Consider the following 16,731-nt stretch of genomic DNA (forward strand, 5'->3'; position numbering starts at 1 on the left):
AGAGCCAGAACACTTTGATCACCTCACCAATCAAGGCAAGCTAGACTAATGCAAGCTATTTTGTTTGCAAGCTATTATCAATGCAAGATAGTTTTGTGCCAAGCTCTACAAGAGCAAGGAACTATTACTTTTTACTTAGGATCCTATCCCAAGTTTTTACTTTACAAGCTTTATTGGTTTTTATTTATCAAAGTTACTTTTTGATTTATGATTCACTTGGTTTAGTTATGGAGTAGTACAAGGGCATTCACACTTAGCCTAGAAGCAAGGCAACCTACTTAGCACCCCTCATAACTAGTTGCTAGTGCTCAATATTAAAAAGTGACTATTCTAGTTGGGAACTTGTGAATTGAAATGACTTTGAAAACCTTGGAATGATGAGTCATTCTATTGAGAGATTTTGAAGGTGAACATGACTTGTGAATGAATTGGTGAATTTTACCAAAACTGATGGTTGGGTTCGGATGCGATACCATTCCAATTTTACAAGTACCCCCACAATACCTGAATCTGGGTAAGGCTTAGCTGGAAATTTATGTGTCTTAGTATGGGTTCCCTCTAAAACAAGCGTCATCGGGGTTATGCCGGAGGCTGCCTCTACAACAAAAGGAATGATGTCAAATGACGTGAAATGAGGTGAATGTCCGGCCCAAGCCTCGTGCGGTTCCCGAGTCGATCGTCCGTCTTCACCGGGAGGCCAAGCTCGTGGGGAGAGGTGCCTATACTAGGGTATGTAAATGAAAGGTTAAGATTGGTAGTTCGCGTACTTGCGTACGATAAATCGGGGCCGATTACCCCCGACGAACTATTGCAATTGTTGTGGCACAAGTGTACAACCTCTGCGAGTTTAACCTATTCGAATAGCCGCGTCCGCGGTCATGGACGAGTTGGAAAGGCCATCCTGTTCCGTCATCGAACTTTTCTAAAAAATATGAATGGTGACTTGTGATTTGAGTTGAAAGGTGACTTTGACTTTAAATCACAAGCTGAGTTACGGGAATGACACTAATGTTCCCACCGAGTTTAGCAAATGAAGAAGTTTTTGATTATTAAAGTGCTTATGAAATAAAGCTGGCTTCTCGCAAATGAAACTAGAGCTTAGAACCCCTTTGCTATAGTTGATAGTATTTACCTTAGTACTAGTTTGCGAGTACTTTAAAGTACTCATGGCTGTGTCCCTGGCTATTCAAATGGCCAGACTATGAAGAGGAGTACCAGAACCCGGAAGAAGGACAGCAGGACGTCTACGACAACTAGGATCACTCCTGACGTCAACAGTTTCTTGTGGAATAAATGGACTACTACTACGCTATTTCGCTTCCGCTATGTGTTATGTAATGGATCAATGGAACTTATATTATTGTAATGAGACTGGATCATGTGATCCGTTATTTGTAAGACGATTATGTGTTGTAATGAATGATGTGTTGTGATATCAATCTATTATGTCTCGCAAAAACAATATTCCTGGGATTGCGAGGAATGGCATAATAGGCATCTGGACCTAAAAATCCGGGTGTTGACACATGGATTATCATTGGATAGCATATGTTTCAACCAAGTGTCACAAAGGGGTACCTCTATGCCGCCTGTACAAAGGTCTAAGGAGAAAGCTCGCATTGGATTTCTCGCTTTTGATTATTCTCAACTTAGACATCCATACCGGGACAACATAGACAACAGATAATGGACTCCTCTTTAATGCAAAGCATTCAACAATAGTTAATATTCTCATAAGAGATTGAGGATTGATTGTCCAAACTGAAACTTCCACCATGAATCATGGCTTTAGTTAGCGGCCCAATGTTCTTCTCTAACAATATGCATACTCAAACCATTTGATCATGAAAATCGCCCTTACTTCAGACAAGACGAACATGCATAGCAACTCACAAGATATTCAACAAAGGTAAAAGTTGATGGCATGCCCAGAAACATGGTTACCGCTCAACAAGCAACTTATTAAGAAATAAGACACATAAGTACATATTCTTCACCACAATAGTTTTTAAGGCTATTTTTCCCATGAGCTATATATTGCAAAGACAAAGGATAAATTTTTTAAAGGTAGAACTCAAGTAATGTACTTTGGAATGGTATAGAAATACCATGTAGTAGGTAGGTATGGTGGACACAAATGGCATAGTTTTTGGCTCAAGGATTTGGATGCACGAGAAGAATTCCTCTCAATACAAGGCTAGGCTAGCAAGGTTGTTTGAAGCAAACTCAAGTATAAAAGGTGCAGCAAAGCTCACATATGAACATATTGTAAGCATTATAAGACTTTACATTGTCTCCTTGTTGTTCAAACACCTTAACCAGAAAATATCTAGACTCTAGAGAAACCAATCATGCAAACCAAATTTTAACAAGCTCTATGTAGTTATTCATTAATGGGTGCAAAGTACATGATGCAAGAGCTTAAACATGATCTATATGAGCAAAAAAAATGCCAAGTATCACATTATTCAAGACATTATACCATTTACCACATGCAGCATTTTTTGTTTCCAACCATATACAATGAATGAAGTAGTCCAACCTTCGCAATGAACATTAAAGATAAAGCTAACAACACATGTGTTCATACGAAACAGCGGAACGTGTCTCTCTCCCAAACAAAGAATGCTAGGATCCGATTTTATTCAAACAAAAACAAAAACAAAAACAAACAGACGCTCCAAGTAAAGCACATAAGATGTGACGGAATAAAAATATAGTTTCACTAGAGGTGACTCGATAAGTTGTCGATGAAGAAGGGATGCCTTGGGCATCCCCAAGCTTAGATGCTTGAGTCTTCTTAAAATATGCAGGGATGAACCAAGGGGGCATCCCCAAGCTTAGACTTTTCACTCTTGTTGATCATATTGTATCATCCTCCTCTCTTGACCCTTGAAAACTTCCTCCACACCAAACTCAAAACAAACTCATTAGAGGGTCAATGCATAATTCATATATTCAGTGGTGACATAATCATTCTTAACACTTCTGGACATTGCACAAAGCTACTGAAAGTTAATGGAACAAAGAAATCCATCAAACATAGCAAAACAGGCAATGCGAAAATAAAAGGCAGAATCTGTCAAAACAGAACAGACCGTAAAGACGAATTTTTTTGAGGCACCAGACTTGCTCAGATAAAAATGCCCATATTGAATGAAAGTTGCGTACATATCTGAGGATCACGCACATAAATTGGCAGATTTGTATAAATTTTCTACAGCAGGGGCGGCTCAATTTCGTGACAGCAAGAAATCTGTTCCTGCGCAGTAATCCAAATCTAGTATTGACTTTACTATCAAAGACTTTACTTGGCACAACAATGCAGTAAAATAAAGATAAGGAGAGGTTGCTACATTAGTAACAACTTCCAAGACTCAAATATAAAGCAAAAGTGCAGAAGTAAAATAATAGGTTGTCTCCCATAAGCGCTTTTCTTTAACGCCTTTCAGCTAGGCGCAGAAAGTGTGAATCAAGTATTGTCAAGAGATGAAGCATCAACAGAGGGGTTTGGAGTTCTCTCAACTATGCATTGTATCTTATCTATATAATTTTCAGAGGCTCCTTTTTCATTACTCTTAGGCTTGCTATTCTCATCAAACAAATTTTCAGGAACAAGCCAACCATAGTTATTTTCTAGAGCTTCATGCATTCCTAGGAGCTTGCAAGGTATTGATGTCTTAATCTCCCCTTCACAATTAACTTTATTAGTGTATTTTAATCTATCTTTTTCCATTTTTTTCAAGGGTACTAGCAAAGTTGGTATAAGAGCCAAGCATCTTATATTTAATAAAGACTTTTCTAGCCTCTCTTGCTACACCACCAAATTCTTTAAGAAGGGTTTCTAAGACAAAATCTTTCTTTTCTCCTTCCTCCATATCACGAGTGTAAGAAACATATGTTGAATTATAGGATTGAGATTAACAAATTTAGTTTCCAACATGTGTACTAAAGAAGCAGCAGCAATTTCATAAGTAGGAGCAAGTTCTACCAAGTGTCTATCTTCAAAATCTTCAGTTGTACTAACATGAGTGAAAAAATCTTCTATATTATCTCTTCCAATTATAGACCATCGTCCCACCGGTATGTCTTTTAGAGTGTACTTAGGAGGAAATATGATGAAATAAACAAAAGGTAAATAAAGTAAATGCAAGTAACTAATTTTTTTGTGTTTTTAATATGGAGAACAAGACAGTAAATAAAGTAAAACTAGCAACTAATTTTTTGTGTGTTTTTGATATAAGAGCAAACAAAGCAGTAAATAAAATAAAACAAAGCAAGACAAAAACAAAGTAAAGAGATTGGATGTGGGAGACTCCCCTTGCAGCGTGTCTTGATCTCCCCGGCAACGGCGCCAGAAATTTACTTGCTGCGTGTAGTTGACACGTCCGTTGGGAACCCCAAGAGAAAGGTGTGATGCGTACAGCAGTAAGTTTCCCTCAGTAAGAAACCAAGGTTATCGAACCAGTAGGAGTCAAGGAGCACGTGAAGGTTGTTGGTGGCGGAGTGTAGTGCGGCGCAACACCAGGGATTCCGGCGCCAAAGTGGAACCTGCACAACACAATCAAAGTACTTTGCCCCAACGTAACGGTGGAGGTTGTCAATCTCACCGGCTTGCTGTAAACAAAGGATTAGATGTATAGTGTGGATGATGATGATTGTTTGCGAAGAACAGTAAAGAACAATTGCAGTAGATTGTATTTCAGCTGTAAAGAATTGGACCGGGTTCCACAGTTCACTAGTGGTGTCTCTCCCATAAAATAAACATATGTTGGGTGAACAAATTACAATTGGGCAATTGACAAATAAAGAAGGCATGACAATGCACATACATATATCATGATGAGTACTACGAGATTTAATCAGGGCATTACGACAAAGTACATAGACCGCTATCCAGCATGCATCTATGCCTAAAAAGTCCACCTTCAGATTATCATCCGAACTCCTTCCAGTATTAAGTTGCAAACAACAGACAATTGCATTAAGTATGGTGCGTAATGTAATCAACACAAATATCCTTAGACAAAGCATTGATGTTTTATCCCTAGTGGCAACAAGCACATCCACAACCTTAGAGGTTGCTCGTCACTCCCTGCATTCAATGGAGGCATGAACCCACTATCGAGCATAAATACTCCCTCTTGGAGTCACAAGTATCAACTTGGCCACAGCCTCTACTAGCAACGGAGAGCATGCAAGAACATAAACAACATATATGATAGATTGATAATCAACTTGACATAGTATTCAATATTCATCGGATCCCAACAAACACAACATGTAGCATTACAAATAGATGATCTTGATCATGATGGGCAGCTCACAAGATCTAACATGATAGCACAATGAGGAGAAGACAACCATCTGGTTACTGCTATGGACCCATAGTCCAGGGGTGGACTACTCACACATCGATCCGGAGGCGGTCATGGCGATGAAGAGACCTCCGGGAGATGATTCCCCTCTCCGGCAGGGTGCCGGAGGCGATCTCCTGAATCCCCCGAGATGGGATTGGCGGCGGCGGCGTCTCTGGAAGGTTTTCCGTATCGTGGCTCTCCGTACTGGGGGTTTCGCGACGAAGGCTTTAAGTAGGCGGAAGGGCAGGTCAGGGGGCATCACGAGGGACCCACACGCTACGGCCGCGCGGCCAGGGCCTGGGCCGCGCCGCCCTAGTGTGGCGTCTCCTCGTCGCCCCACTTCGTATCTCCCTCGGTCTTCTGGAAGCTTCGTGGAAAAATAAGCCCCTGGGCGTTGATTTCGTCCAGTTCCGAGAATATATCCTTACTAGGATTTCTGAAACCAAAAACAGCAGAAAACAACAACTGGCTCTTCGGCATCTCGTCAATAGGTTAGTGCCATAAAATGCATAATAATGACATATAATGTGTATAAAACATGTAAGTATCATCATAAAAGTAGCATGGAACATAAGAAATTATAGATACGTTTGAGACGTATCAGGTACCTCTATGCCACCTGTACAAAGGTCCAAGGAGATAGATCGCATTTGATTTCTCAATTTTGATAGATCTCAACTTGAGGACATCCATACCGGGACAACATAGAAAACAGATAATGGACTCCTCTTTAATGCTTAAGCATTCAACAACAGATAATGTCCAAACTGAAACTTCCACCATGATACATGGCTTTGGTTGGCGGCCCAATGTTCTTCTCTAACAATATGCATACTCAAACCATTTAACTCATGGCAAATCTCCCTTACTTCAGACAAGACAAACATGCATAGCAACTCACATGATATTCAACAAAGGTGTGACATGTTGATGGCGTCCCCAGAAACATGGTTACCGCTCAACAAGCAACTTATAAGAAATAAGATACATAAGCGACATAATCATCACCACAATAGTTTTTTAGGCTACTTTCCCATGAGCTATGTATTGCAAAGACAAGGAATGGAATTTTAAAGGTAGCACGCAAGCAATTTACTTTGGAATGGCAGAAAAATACCACATAGTAGGTAGATATGGTGGACACAAATGGCATGGGTTTTGGCTCAAGGTTTTGGATGCACGAGAAGCATTCCCTCTCAGTACAAGGCTTTGGCTAGCAAGTTTGTTTGAAGCAAACACAAGTATGAACCGGTACATCAAAACTTACATAAGAACATATTGCAAGAATTATAAGACTCTACATTGTCTTCCTTGTTGTTCAAACACTTTTACCAGAAAATATCTAGACTTTAGAGAGACCAATCATGCAAACCAAATTTCAACAAGTTGTATGGTAGTTCTTCATTAATAGGTTTACACTACATGATGCAAGAGCTTAAACATGATCTAATTGAGAACTCAAAACAATTGCCAAGTATCAAATTATTCAAGACAATATACCAATTACCACATGAAGCATTTTCTGTTTCCAACGAAATAGCAATAAACGAAGCGACTTCAACCTCGCCATGAACACTAAAAGCAAAGCTAAGAACACCAGTGTTCAATATGAAAAAGCAGAGCGTGTCTTTCTCCCACACAAGGAATGCTAGGATCTGAGTTTATTCAAACAAAAACAAAAAAAAACATACATACGCTCCAAGTAAAGCACATAAGATGTGACGGAATAAATATATAGTTTCACTAGAAGTGACCTGATAAGTTGTGGATGAAGAAGAGGATGCCTTGGGCATCCCCAAGCTTAGATGCTTGAGTCTTCTTGAAATATGCAGGGATGAACCACGGGGGAATCCCCAAGCTTAGACTTTTCACTATTCTTGATCATATTATATCATCCTCCTCTCTTGACCCTTGAAAACTTCCTTCACACCAGACTCAAAACAATCTCATTAGAGGGTTAGTGCATAATCAAAAATTCACATGTTCAGAGGGGACACAATCATTCCCAACACTTTTGGACATTAGCCAAAGCTACTGAAAGTTTATGGAACAAAGAAATCCATTCAACACAGTAAAATAGGCAATGCGAAATAAAAGGCAGAATCTGTCAAAACAGAACAGTCTGTAGAGACGAATTTTTTTGAGGCACTTAACATGCTCAGATGAAGAAGCTCAAATTTAATGAAAGTTGCGTACATATCTGAGGAACACGCATGAATTTTGGCAGAATTTTTAGAGTCTCCTACAAAGAGATCTACTCAAATTCGTGACAGCTAAAAATCTGTTTCTGCGCAGGAATCCAAATCTAGTATCAACTTTACTATCAAAGACTTTACTTGGCACAACAATGCAATAAAGTGAAGATACAAAGGTATTGCTACAGTAGTAACAAACAACTTTACTCAAATATAAAACAAAAATTTCAGAAATAAAATAATGGGTTGTCTCCCATAAGCGCTTTTCTTTAACGCCTTTCAGCTAGGCGCAGAAAGTGTAAATCAAGTAACATCGAGAGAAGAATCATCAACATCATAATTTGTTCTAATAATAGAATAAAAAGACAACTTCATTCTCTTTCTAGGGGAGGTGTTCCATACCTTTCTTGAGAGGGAATTGATACTTAATATTTCCTTCTTTCATATCAATAATAGCACCAACAGTTCGAAGAAAGGGTCTTCCCAAAATAATAGGACAAGATGCATTGCATTCAATATCCAAGACAACAAAATCAACGGGGACAAGGATATTGTTAGCCGTAATGTGAACATTATCAATCCTCCCCAAAGGTTTCTTTATAGAATTATCAGCAAGATTAACATCCAAATAACAATATTTCAATGGTGGCAAGTCAAGCATATCATAGAGTTTCTTTGGCATAACAGAGATACTTGCACCAAGATCACATAAAGCATTACAATCAAAATCATTGACCCTCATTTTAATGATGGGCTCCCAACCATCTTCTAACTTCCTAGGAATAGAAGTTTCAAGTTTTAATTTCTCTTCTCTAGCTTGAATTAGAGCATTTGTAATATGTTTTGTAAAGGCTAAGTTTATAGCACTAGCATTAGGACTTCTAGCTAGTTTTTGCAAGAACTTAACAACTTCAGAGATATGACAATTATCAAAATCAAAACCATTATGATCTAAAGCAATGGGATCAATGTCCCCAATACTCTGAAAAATTTCAGCACTTTTATCACAAACAGTTTCAGCAGTTTCAGGCAGTTTTGCACGCTTTGTATTAGGAGTAGAAACATTGCCAACACCAATTATATTACCATTGATAGTAGGAGGTTTAGCAACATGTGAAGTATTAACATTACTAGTGGTGGTTATAGTCCAAACTTTAGCTATATTATTCTCTTTAGCATGTTTTTCTTCTCTTTCCCACCTAGCATGCAATTCAGCCATCATTCTAATATTGTCATTAATTCGAACTTGTATAGCGTTTGCTGTAGCAAATGACTTAATATCTTTATCTTCATTAGGCATAACTTTCAATTTTAAAAGATCAACATCAGCAGCAAGACTATCAACCTTAGAAGCAAGAACATCAATTTTACCAAGCTTTTCCTCAACAGATTTGTTAAAAGCAGTTTGTGTGCTAATAAATTCTTTAAGAATGACTTCAAGACCAGAGGGTACACTCCTACTATTGTTGTAAGAAATACCATAAGAATTACCATAACCATTACCATTATTAGAAGGATATGGCCTATAGTTGTTACCAGAATTATTCCTATAAGCATTGTTGTTGAAATTATTATTTTTAATGAAGTTCACATCAACATGTTCTTCTTGAGCAACCAATGAAGCTAAAGGAACATTATCAGGATCAACATTCGATCTACCATTAACAAGCATAGACATAATAACATCAATCTTATCACTCAAAGAAGAGGTTTCTTCAACAGAATTTACCTTCTTACCTTGATGAGTCCTTTTAGTGTGCCATTCAGAGTAGTTGCTCATCATATTATCAAGAAGCTTCGTTGCAGCACCCAAAGTGATGGACATAAAAGTACCTCCAGCAACTGAATCCAATAGGTTCCTCGAAGAAAAATTCAATCATGCATAAAAGGTTTGGATGATCATCCAAGTAGTTAGTCCATGGTTAGGTCAATTCTTTACCAAAGATTTCATTCTTTCCCATGCTTGGGAAACATGTTCATTATCCAATTGCTTAAAATTCATAATGCTACTTCTCAAAGATATAATTTTAGCGGGAGGATAATATCTACCAATGAAAGCATCTTTACATTTAGTCCATGAATCAATACTATTCTTAGGCAAAGATAGCAACCAATCTTTAGCTCTTCCTCTTAAGGAGAAAGGAAACAATTTCAGTTTTATAATATCCCCATCTACATCCTTATACTTTTGCATTTCACAAAGTTCAACAAAATTATTAACATGGGCAGCAGCATCATCGTAACTAACACCGAGAAAATTGCTCTCTCATAACAAGATTTAGTAAAGCAGGTTTAATTTCATAAAATTCTCGCTGTAGTAGCAGGTGGAGCAATAGGAGTGCATATAAAATCATTTTTATTGGTGCTAGTGAAATCACACAACTTAGTGTTCTCAGGAGTATTCATTTTAACAGTAGTAAAAATAAGTAAAGCAAACTGAATTAAATAAAGTAAATGCAAGTAACTAATTTTTTGTGTTTTTGATATAAAGAAAGCAAACAAAACAGTAAATAAAATAAAGTAAAGCAAGACAATAAACAAAGTAAAGAGATTGGGCGTGAGAGACTCCCCTTGCAGCGTGTCTTGATCTCCCCGGCAACGGCGCCAGAAAAAGAGCTTGATAACGCGTGAAGCACACGTCCGTTGGGAACCCCAAGAGGAAGGTGTGATGCGTACAGCTGCAAGTTTTCCCTCAGTAAGAAACCAAGGTTATCGAACCAGTAGGAGATGAAGGCCACGTGAAGGCTGTTGGTGAAGGAGTGTAGTGCGGCGCAACACCAGGGATTCCGGCGCCAACGTGGAACCTGCACAACACAATCAAAATACTTTGCCCCAACTTAACAGTGAGGTTGTCAATCTCACCGACTTGCTGTAAACAAAGTATTAAACGTATGGTGTGGAGAATGATGTTTGTTTGCAAAGAACAACAGAGAGCAGAGATTGCACTAGATTATATTTCAGATGTTAAAGAATGGACCGGGGTCCACAGTTCACTAGTGGTGTCTCTCCAATAAGATAAATAGCATGTTGGGTGAACAAATTACAGTTGGGCAATTGACAAATAGAGAGGGCATAACAATGCACATACATATCATGATGACTACTATGAGTTTTACTTAGGGCATTACGACAAATAACATAGACCGCTATCAAGCATGCATCTATGCCTAAAAAGTCCACCTTCGGGTTAGCATCCGCACCCCTTCCAGTATTAAGTTGCAAACAACAGACAATTGCATTAAGTACTGTGCGTAATGTAATCAACACAAATATCCTTAGACAAAGCATTGATGTTTTATCCCTAGTGGCAACAACACATCCACAACCTTAGGGGTTGATGTCACTCCCCCATATTCAATGGAGACATGAACCCACTATCGAGCATAAATACTCCCTCTTGGAGTCACAAGTATCAACTTGGCCAGAGCCTCTACTAGCAATGGAGAGCATGCAAGATCATAAACAACACATATATGATAGATCAATTAATCAACTTGACATAGTATTCCATATTCATCGGATCCCAACAAACACAACATGTAGCATTACAAATAGATGATCTTGATCATGATAGGCAGCTCACAAGATCTAAACATGATAGCATATGAGGAGAAGACAACCATCTAGCTACTTCTATGGACCCATAGTCCAAGGATGAACTACTAACGCATCAATCCGGAGGCGGGCATGATGATGTAGAGCCCTCCGGTGATGATTCCCCTCTCCGGCAGGGTGCCGGAGGCGATCTCCAGAATCCCCCGAGATGGGATTGGCGGTGGCGGCGTCTCTGGAACTTTTCTCGTATCGTGGCTCTCGGTAATAGGGTTTTCGCGACAGAGAGATTAAATAGGCGAAGGGGCAGAGTCGTGGGACGCTCGAGGTGCCCACCCCATAGGGCGGCGCGCCCAGAGGTGGGGCCGCGCCCCCCTAGGTGTGGCCGTCTCGTCGCCCCTCTTCGTCTCCTCTTTCGGACTTCTGGAAGGCTCCGTGGAAAATAAGACCGTGGGCTTTTGTTTCCTCCAATTCCGAGAATATTTCCTGTGTAGGATTTCTGAAACCAAAAACAGCAGAAAACGAGAACCGGCGCTTCGGCATCTTGTTAATAGGTTAGTGCCGGAAAATGCATCAAAATGATGTAAAGTGTATATAAAACATGTGAGTATTGTCATATAACTAGCATGGAACATAAGAATTTATAGATACGTTTTAGACGTATCAGCCCTCGAGCACCGCAAGGCTCTGGACGCTCAGGAGAATATTTCTGCTGAGCTGAAGGACAAGCTCATCCAAGCTGAACTTCAGCATGCGCGGGAGCTCAAGGAGGCCAAGGCTGCCGGCGAGGCTAAGCTGGACGAGGCGCTGAAGGATTTCAGCGATGCTAGCGCGCAGCTGCAGAAGGAGCTGAAGGAGGAGTCCAGGCTACTGAAGGAAGCGCAGGACCGGAACACCAGCCTCGCGTCGGATCAGGCCGAGTTTGACCGGTTGGTCATCCAAGCTGACGAGTTGGCCCTCAGTAAGTTCTTTTTTCTCTCCTTTTCGCTTACCAGCTTATATATTTCGGTAATATGTCCTTATACCGGTTACCCTTTTCCTTTCTTTTTTCTGTCTCTCAGAGCTCTTCCTAGACTCCCAGCCGCACGCGCACAAGAGGGTAACAGAGCTTCGGGCTAAACATGTTGTCAGCAACCCGGATGCTCCATGGAATTCCTACGACCACCTTGTTGCGCTGTACGCCCGGGTCTCCCATATGAGGGCTATCGACCGGCATCTCGTCGATGTGCCGGAAGTGGCCATGCAAATCTTCAAGTTTCTGTGGCCCGGTGAAGAGGTTCCAGCGAATCTAACCCTTCTCGCCCATCGCCTGAAAGATGCCGGTAAAAGGTTCAGCGAGTGGCAACGCTCGTCCGCCCTTGTCGGAGCTGACGCAGCGCTACGCGTTGCTTGCTCCTGGTATGAGGAGCTGGACCTCGATGCCCTCCACAGCTTGCGCGGCAAGGCGCCTACCGACAAAGATCCCGCTGATGTCTACGCACGCTTCTATTCCTGTAGACAGTGTTGGGCCTCCAAGAGCAGAGGTTTGTAGAACAGCAGCAAGTTTCCCTTAAGTGAATCACCCAAGGTTTATCGAACTCAGGGAGGTAGAGGACAAAGATATCCCTCTCAAGCAACCCTGCAATTACAATACAAGAAGTCTCTTGTGTCCCCAACACACCCAATACACTTGTCAGATGTATAGGTGCACTAGTTCGGCGAAGAGATAGTGAGATGCAAGTGATATGGATGAATATGAGTGGTAATAGCAATCTGAAATAAAGTTGGCAGCGAGTAAACATGCGGTGGAACAAGTAAATAAACGGAGTTTAAGTGCTTGGAAACAAGGCCTAGGGATCATACTTTCACTAGTGGACACTCTCAACATTGATCACATAACTGAATAAACAAATACTACTTTCTCTACACTCTCTTGTTGGATGACAAACACCATTCATTGTGTAGGGCTACAAGAGCTCCCTCAAGCCGGAGTTAACAAGCTCCACAACATTTGGTGTACATATTTAAGTAACCTTAGAGTGCATAATAGACCGTTGCAATTGTATCGAGTACTAACATAGCATGCACACTGTCAACATCAGGCTATGAAAGGGGAAATAGATCGCATCAATACTATCATAGTAATGGTTAACTTCATAATCTACAAGAGATCACAATCATAGCTTATACCAAGTACTACATGATGCACACACTGTCAACATCACATCATGGAGGAGGAATATACTACTTTAATAACATCACTAGAGTAGCACATAGATGATATTCAACTAGATCACAAAGCTCATGATCACATAAAGATCACATGGGAGAGAGAGATGAACCACATAGCTACGGTACAGCGCTTAGCCTCGGGGAGAACTACTCCCTCCTCATCATAGGAGACAGACAGCGGTGATGAAGATGGCGGTGGTGTCGATGGAGATGCCTTCCGGGGGCACTTCCCCGTCCCGGCGGCGTGCCGGAACAGAGACTTCTGTCCCCCGAATCTTGGCTTCGCGATGGCGGCGACTCTGGAACTTTTCTCGTACCGTGGCTTATTCTTTTAGGGTTTTCGCGACGGAGTCTTTAAGTAGGCGGAAGGGCAGCCTCGGAGGAGTCCTGGTGGTCCCACACCATAGGTGGGCGCGGCCCCCCCTTGGCCGTGCCGCCTCGTGGGGTGGGGCCCCCCTGGCCCCCCTCTGGCCCCTCTTCGGTGCTCTTGAAGCTTCCGGGAAAAATAAGATGATGGGCGTTGATTTCGTCCGATTCCGAGAATATTTCCTTTCTAGGATTCCTGAAACCAAAAACAGCAGAAAACAGCAACTGGCTCTTCGGCATCTCGTCAATAGGTTAGTTCCGGAAAATGCATCAAAACGATATAAAGTATGAATAAAACATGTAGGTATTGTCATAAAACTAGCATGGAACATAAGAAATTATAGATACGTTGGAGACGTATCAAGCATCCCCAAGCTTAGTTCCTACTCGCCCTCGAGTAGGTAAACGATAACAAGGATAATTTCTTAAGTAACATGCTACCAACATGATCTTGATCAATACTATTGTAAAGCATATGAGATGAATGAAGTGATTCAAAGCAATGGTAAAGACAATGACTTAAACAACTGAATCATATAGCAAAGACTTTTCATGAATAGTACTTTCAAGACAAGCATCAATAAGACTTGCATAAGAGTTAACACATAAAGCAATAAATTCTTAGTAAAAAGTTTTGAAGCAACACAAAGGATGATTAAGTTGCAGAAATTGCTTTCAACTTGTATCATGTATATCTCATGGATAGTTGTCAACACAAAGTAATATAACAAGTGCAATAGTTAAACATGTAAGAATCAATGCACACAGTTGACACAAGTATTTGCTTCTAAGATAGAAAGAAGTAGGTAAACTGACTCAACATAAAGTAAAAGAATGGCCCTTCGCAGAGGGAAGCATGGATTACTGTTTTTGTGCTAGAGCTTTTCATTTTGAAAACATAGAAACAATTTTGTCAACGGTAGTAATAAATCATATGTGTTATGTATAAGACATCTTATAAGTTGCAAGCCTCATGCATAGATTACCAATAGTGCTCGCACCTTGTCCTAATTAGCTTGGATTAACATGGATTATCATTGCATAACATATGTTTCAACCAAGTGTCACAAAGGGGTAGCTCTATGCCGCCTGTACAAAGGAGAAAGTTCGCATTGGATTTCTCGCTTTTTGATTATTCTCAACTTAGACATCCATACCGGGACAACATAGACAACAGATAATGGATTCATCTTTAATGCATAAGCATTCAACAATAGATAATATTCTCATAAGAGATTGAGGATTAATTGTCCAAACTGAAACTTCCACCATGATTCATGGCTTTAGTTAGCGGCCCAATGTTCTTCTCTAACAATATGCATACTCAAACCATTTGATCATGATAAATCACCCTTACTTCAGACAAGACGAACATGCATAGCAACTCACATAATATTCAACAAAGGTGTAATAGTTGATGGCGTCCCCAGAAACATGGTTACCGCTCAACAAGCAACTTATAAGAAATAAGATACATAGCTACATATTCTTCGCCACAATAGTTTTTAAGGCTATTTTCCCATGAGCTATATATTGTAAAGGAAAATAATAGAATTTTAAAGGTAGCACTCAAGTAATTTGCTTTGGAATGGCAGAGAAATACCATGTAGTAGGTAGGTATGGTGGACACAAATGGCATAGTTTTTGGCTCAAGGATTTGGATGCTTGATGCGTGTAATTGACACGTCCGTTGGGAACCCCAAGAGGAAGGTGTGATGCGCACAGCGGCAAGTTTCCCTCAGTTAGAAACCAAGGTTTAATCGAACCAGTAGGAGTCAAGAAGCAAGTTGAAGGTTGATGGCGGCGGGATGTAGTGCAGCGCAACACCAGAGATTCCGGCGCCAACGTGGAACCTGCACAACACAACCAAAGTACTTTGCCCCAACGAAACGAGTGAGGTTGTCAATCTCACCGGCTTGCTGTAACAAAGGGTTAACCGTATTGTGTGGAAGATGATTGTTTGCAAGAAAACAAGTAAAGAACAAGTATTGCAAGCAGATTTGTATTTCCAGTATAAAAGAATGGACCGGGGTCCACAGTTCACTAGAGGTGTCTCTCCCACAAGATAAAAGCATGTTGGGTGAACAAATTACAGTCGGGCAATTGACAAATAGAGAGGGCATAACAATGCACATACATGTCATGATAAGTACAGTGAGATTTAATTGGGCGTTACAACAAAGTACATAGACCGCCATCCAACTGCATCTATGCCTAAAAGGTCCACCTTCAGGTTATCATCCGAACCCCTTCCAGTATTAAGTTGCAAATCAACAGACAATTGCATGAAGTATGGTGCGTAATGTAATCAACAACTACATCCTTAGACATAGCATCAATGTTTTATCCCTAGTGGCAACAGCACAACACAACCTTAGGGGTTTACGTCACTCCCCGGATGTCAATGCGGGCATGAACCCACTATCGAGCATAAATACTCCCTCTTGGAGTTACTAGCATCAACTTGGCCGAGCCTCTACTAATAACGGAGAGCATGCAAGATCATAAACAACACATAGGTAATAACTTGATAATTAACATAACATGGTATTCTCTATCCATCGGATCCCGACAAACACAACATATAGCATTACGGATAGATGATCTTGATCATGTTAGGCAGCTCACAAGATCCAACAATGAAGCACAATGAGGAGAAGACAACCATCTAGCTATCGCTATGGACCCATAGTCCAGGGGTGAACTACTCACTCATCACTCCGGAGGCGACCATGGCGGTGAAGAGTCCTCCGGGAGATGAATCTCCTCTCCGGCAGGGTGCCGGAGGAGATCTCCAGAAACCCCGGAGATGGGATTGGCGGCGGCGGCGTCTCTGGAAGGTTTTCCGTATCGTGGTTCTTCGTTTCGGGGGTTTCGCGACGGAGGCTATAAGTAGGCGGAAGGGCAGAGTCGGAGGGCTGACGAGGGGCCCACACCATAGGGCGGCGCGGGCCCCCTCTGGCCGCGCGGCCCTATGGTGGCGGCGCCTCGTCGCCCCACTTCGTATCCCTTTCGGTCTTCCGGAAGCTTCGTGGCAAAATAGGACC

The sequence above is a fragment of the Lolium rigidum genome, chromosome 5 (assembly GCF_022539505.1).
Source record: "Lolium rigidum isolate FL_2022 chromosome 5, APGP_CSIRO_Lrig_0.1, whole genome shotgun sequence".
Lineage (NCBI taxonomy): Eukaryota > Viridiplantae > Streptophyta > Magnoliopsida > Poales > Poaceae > Lolium > Lolium rigidum.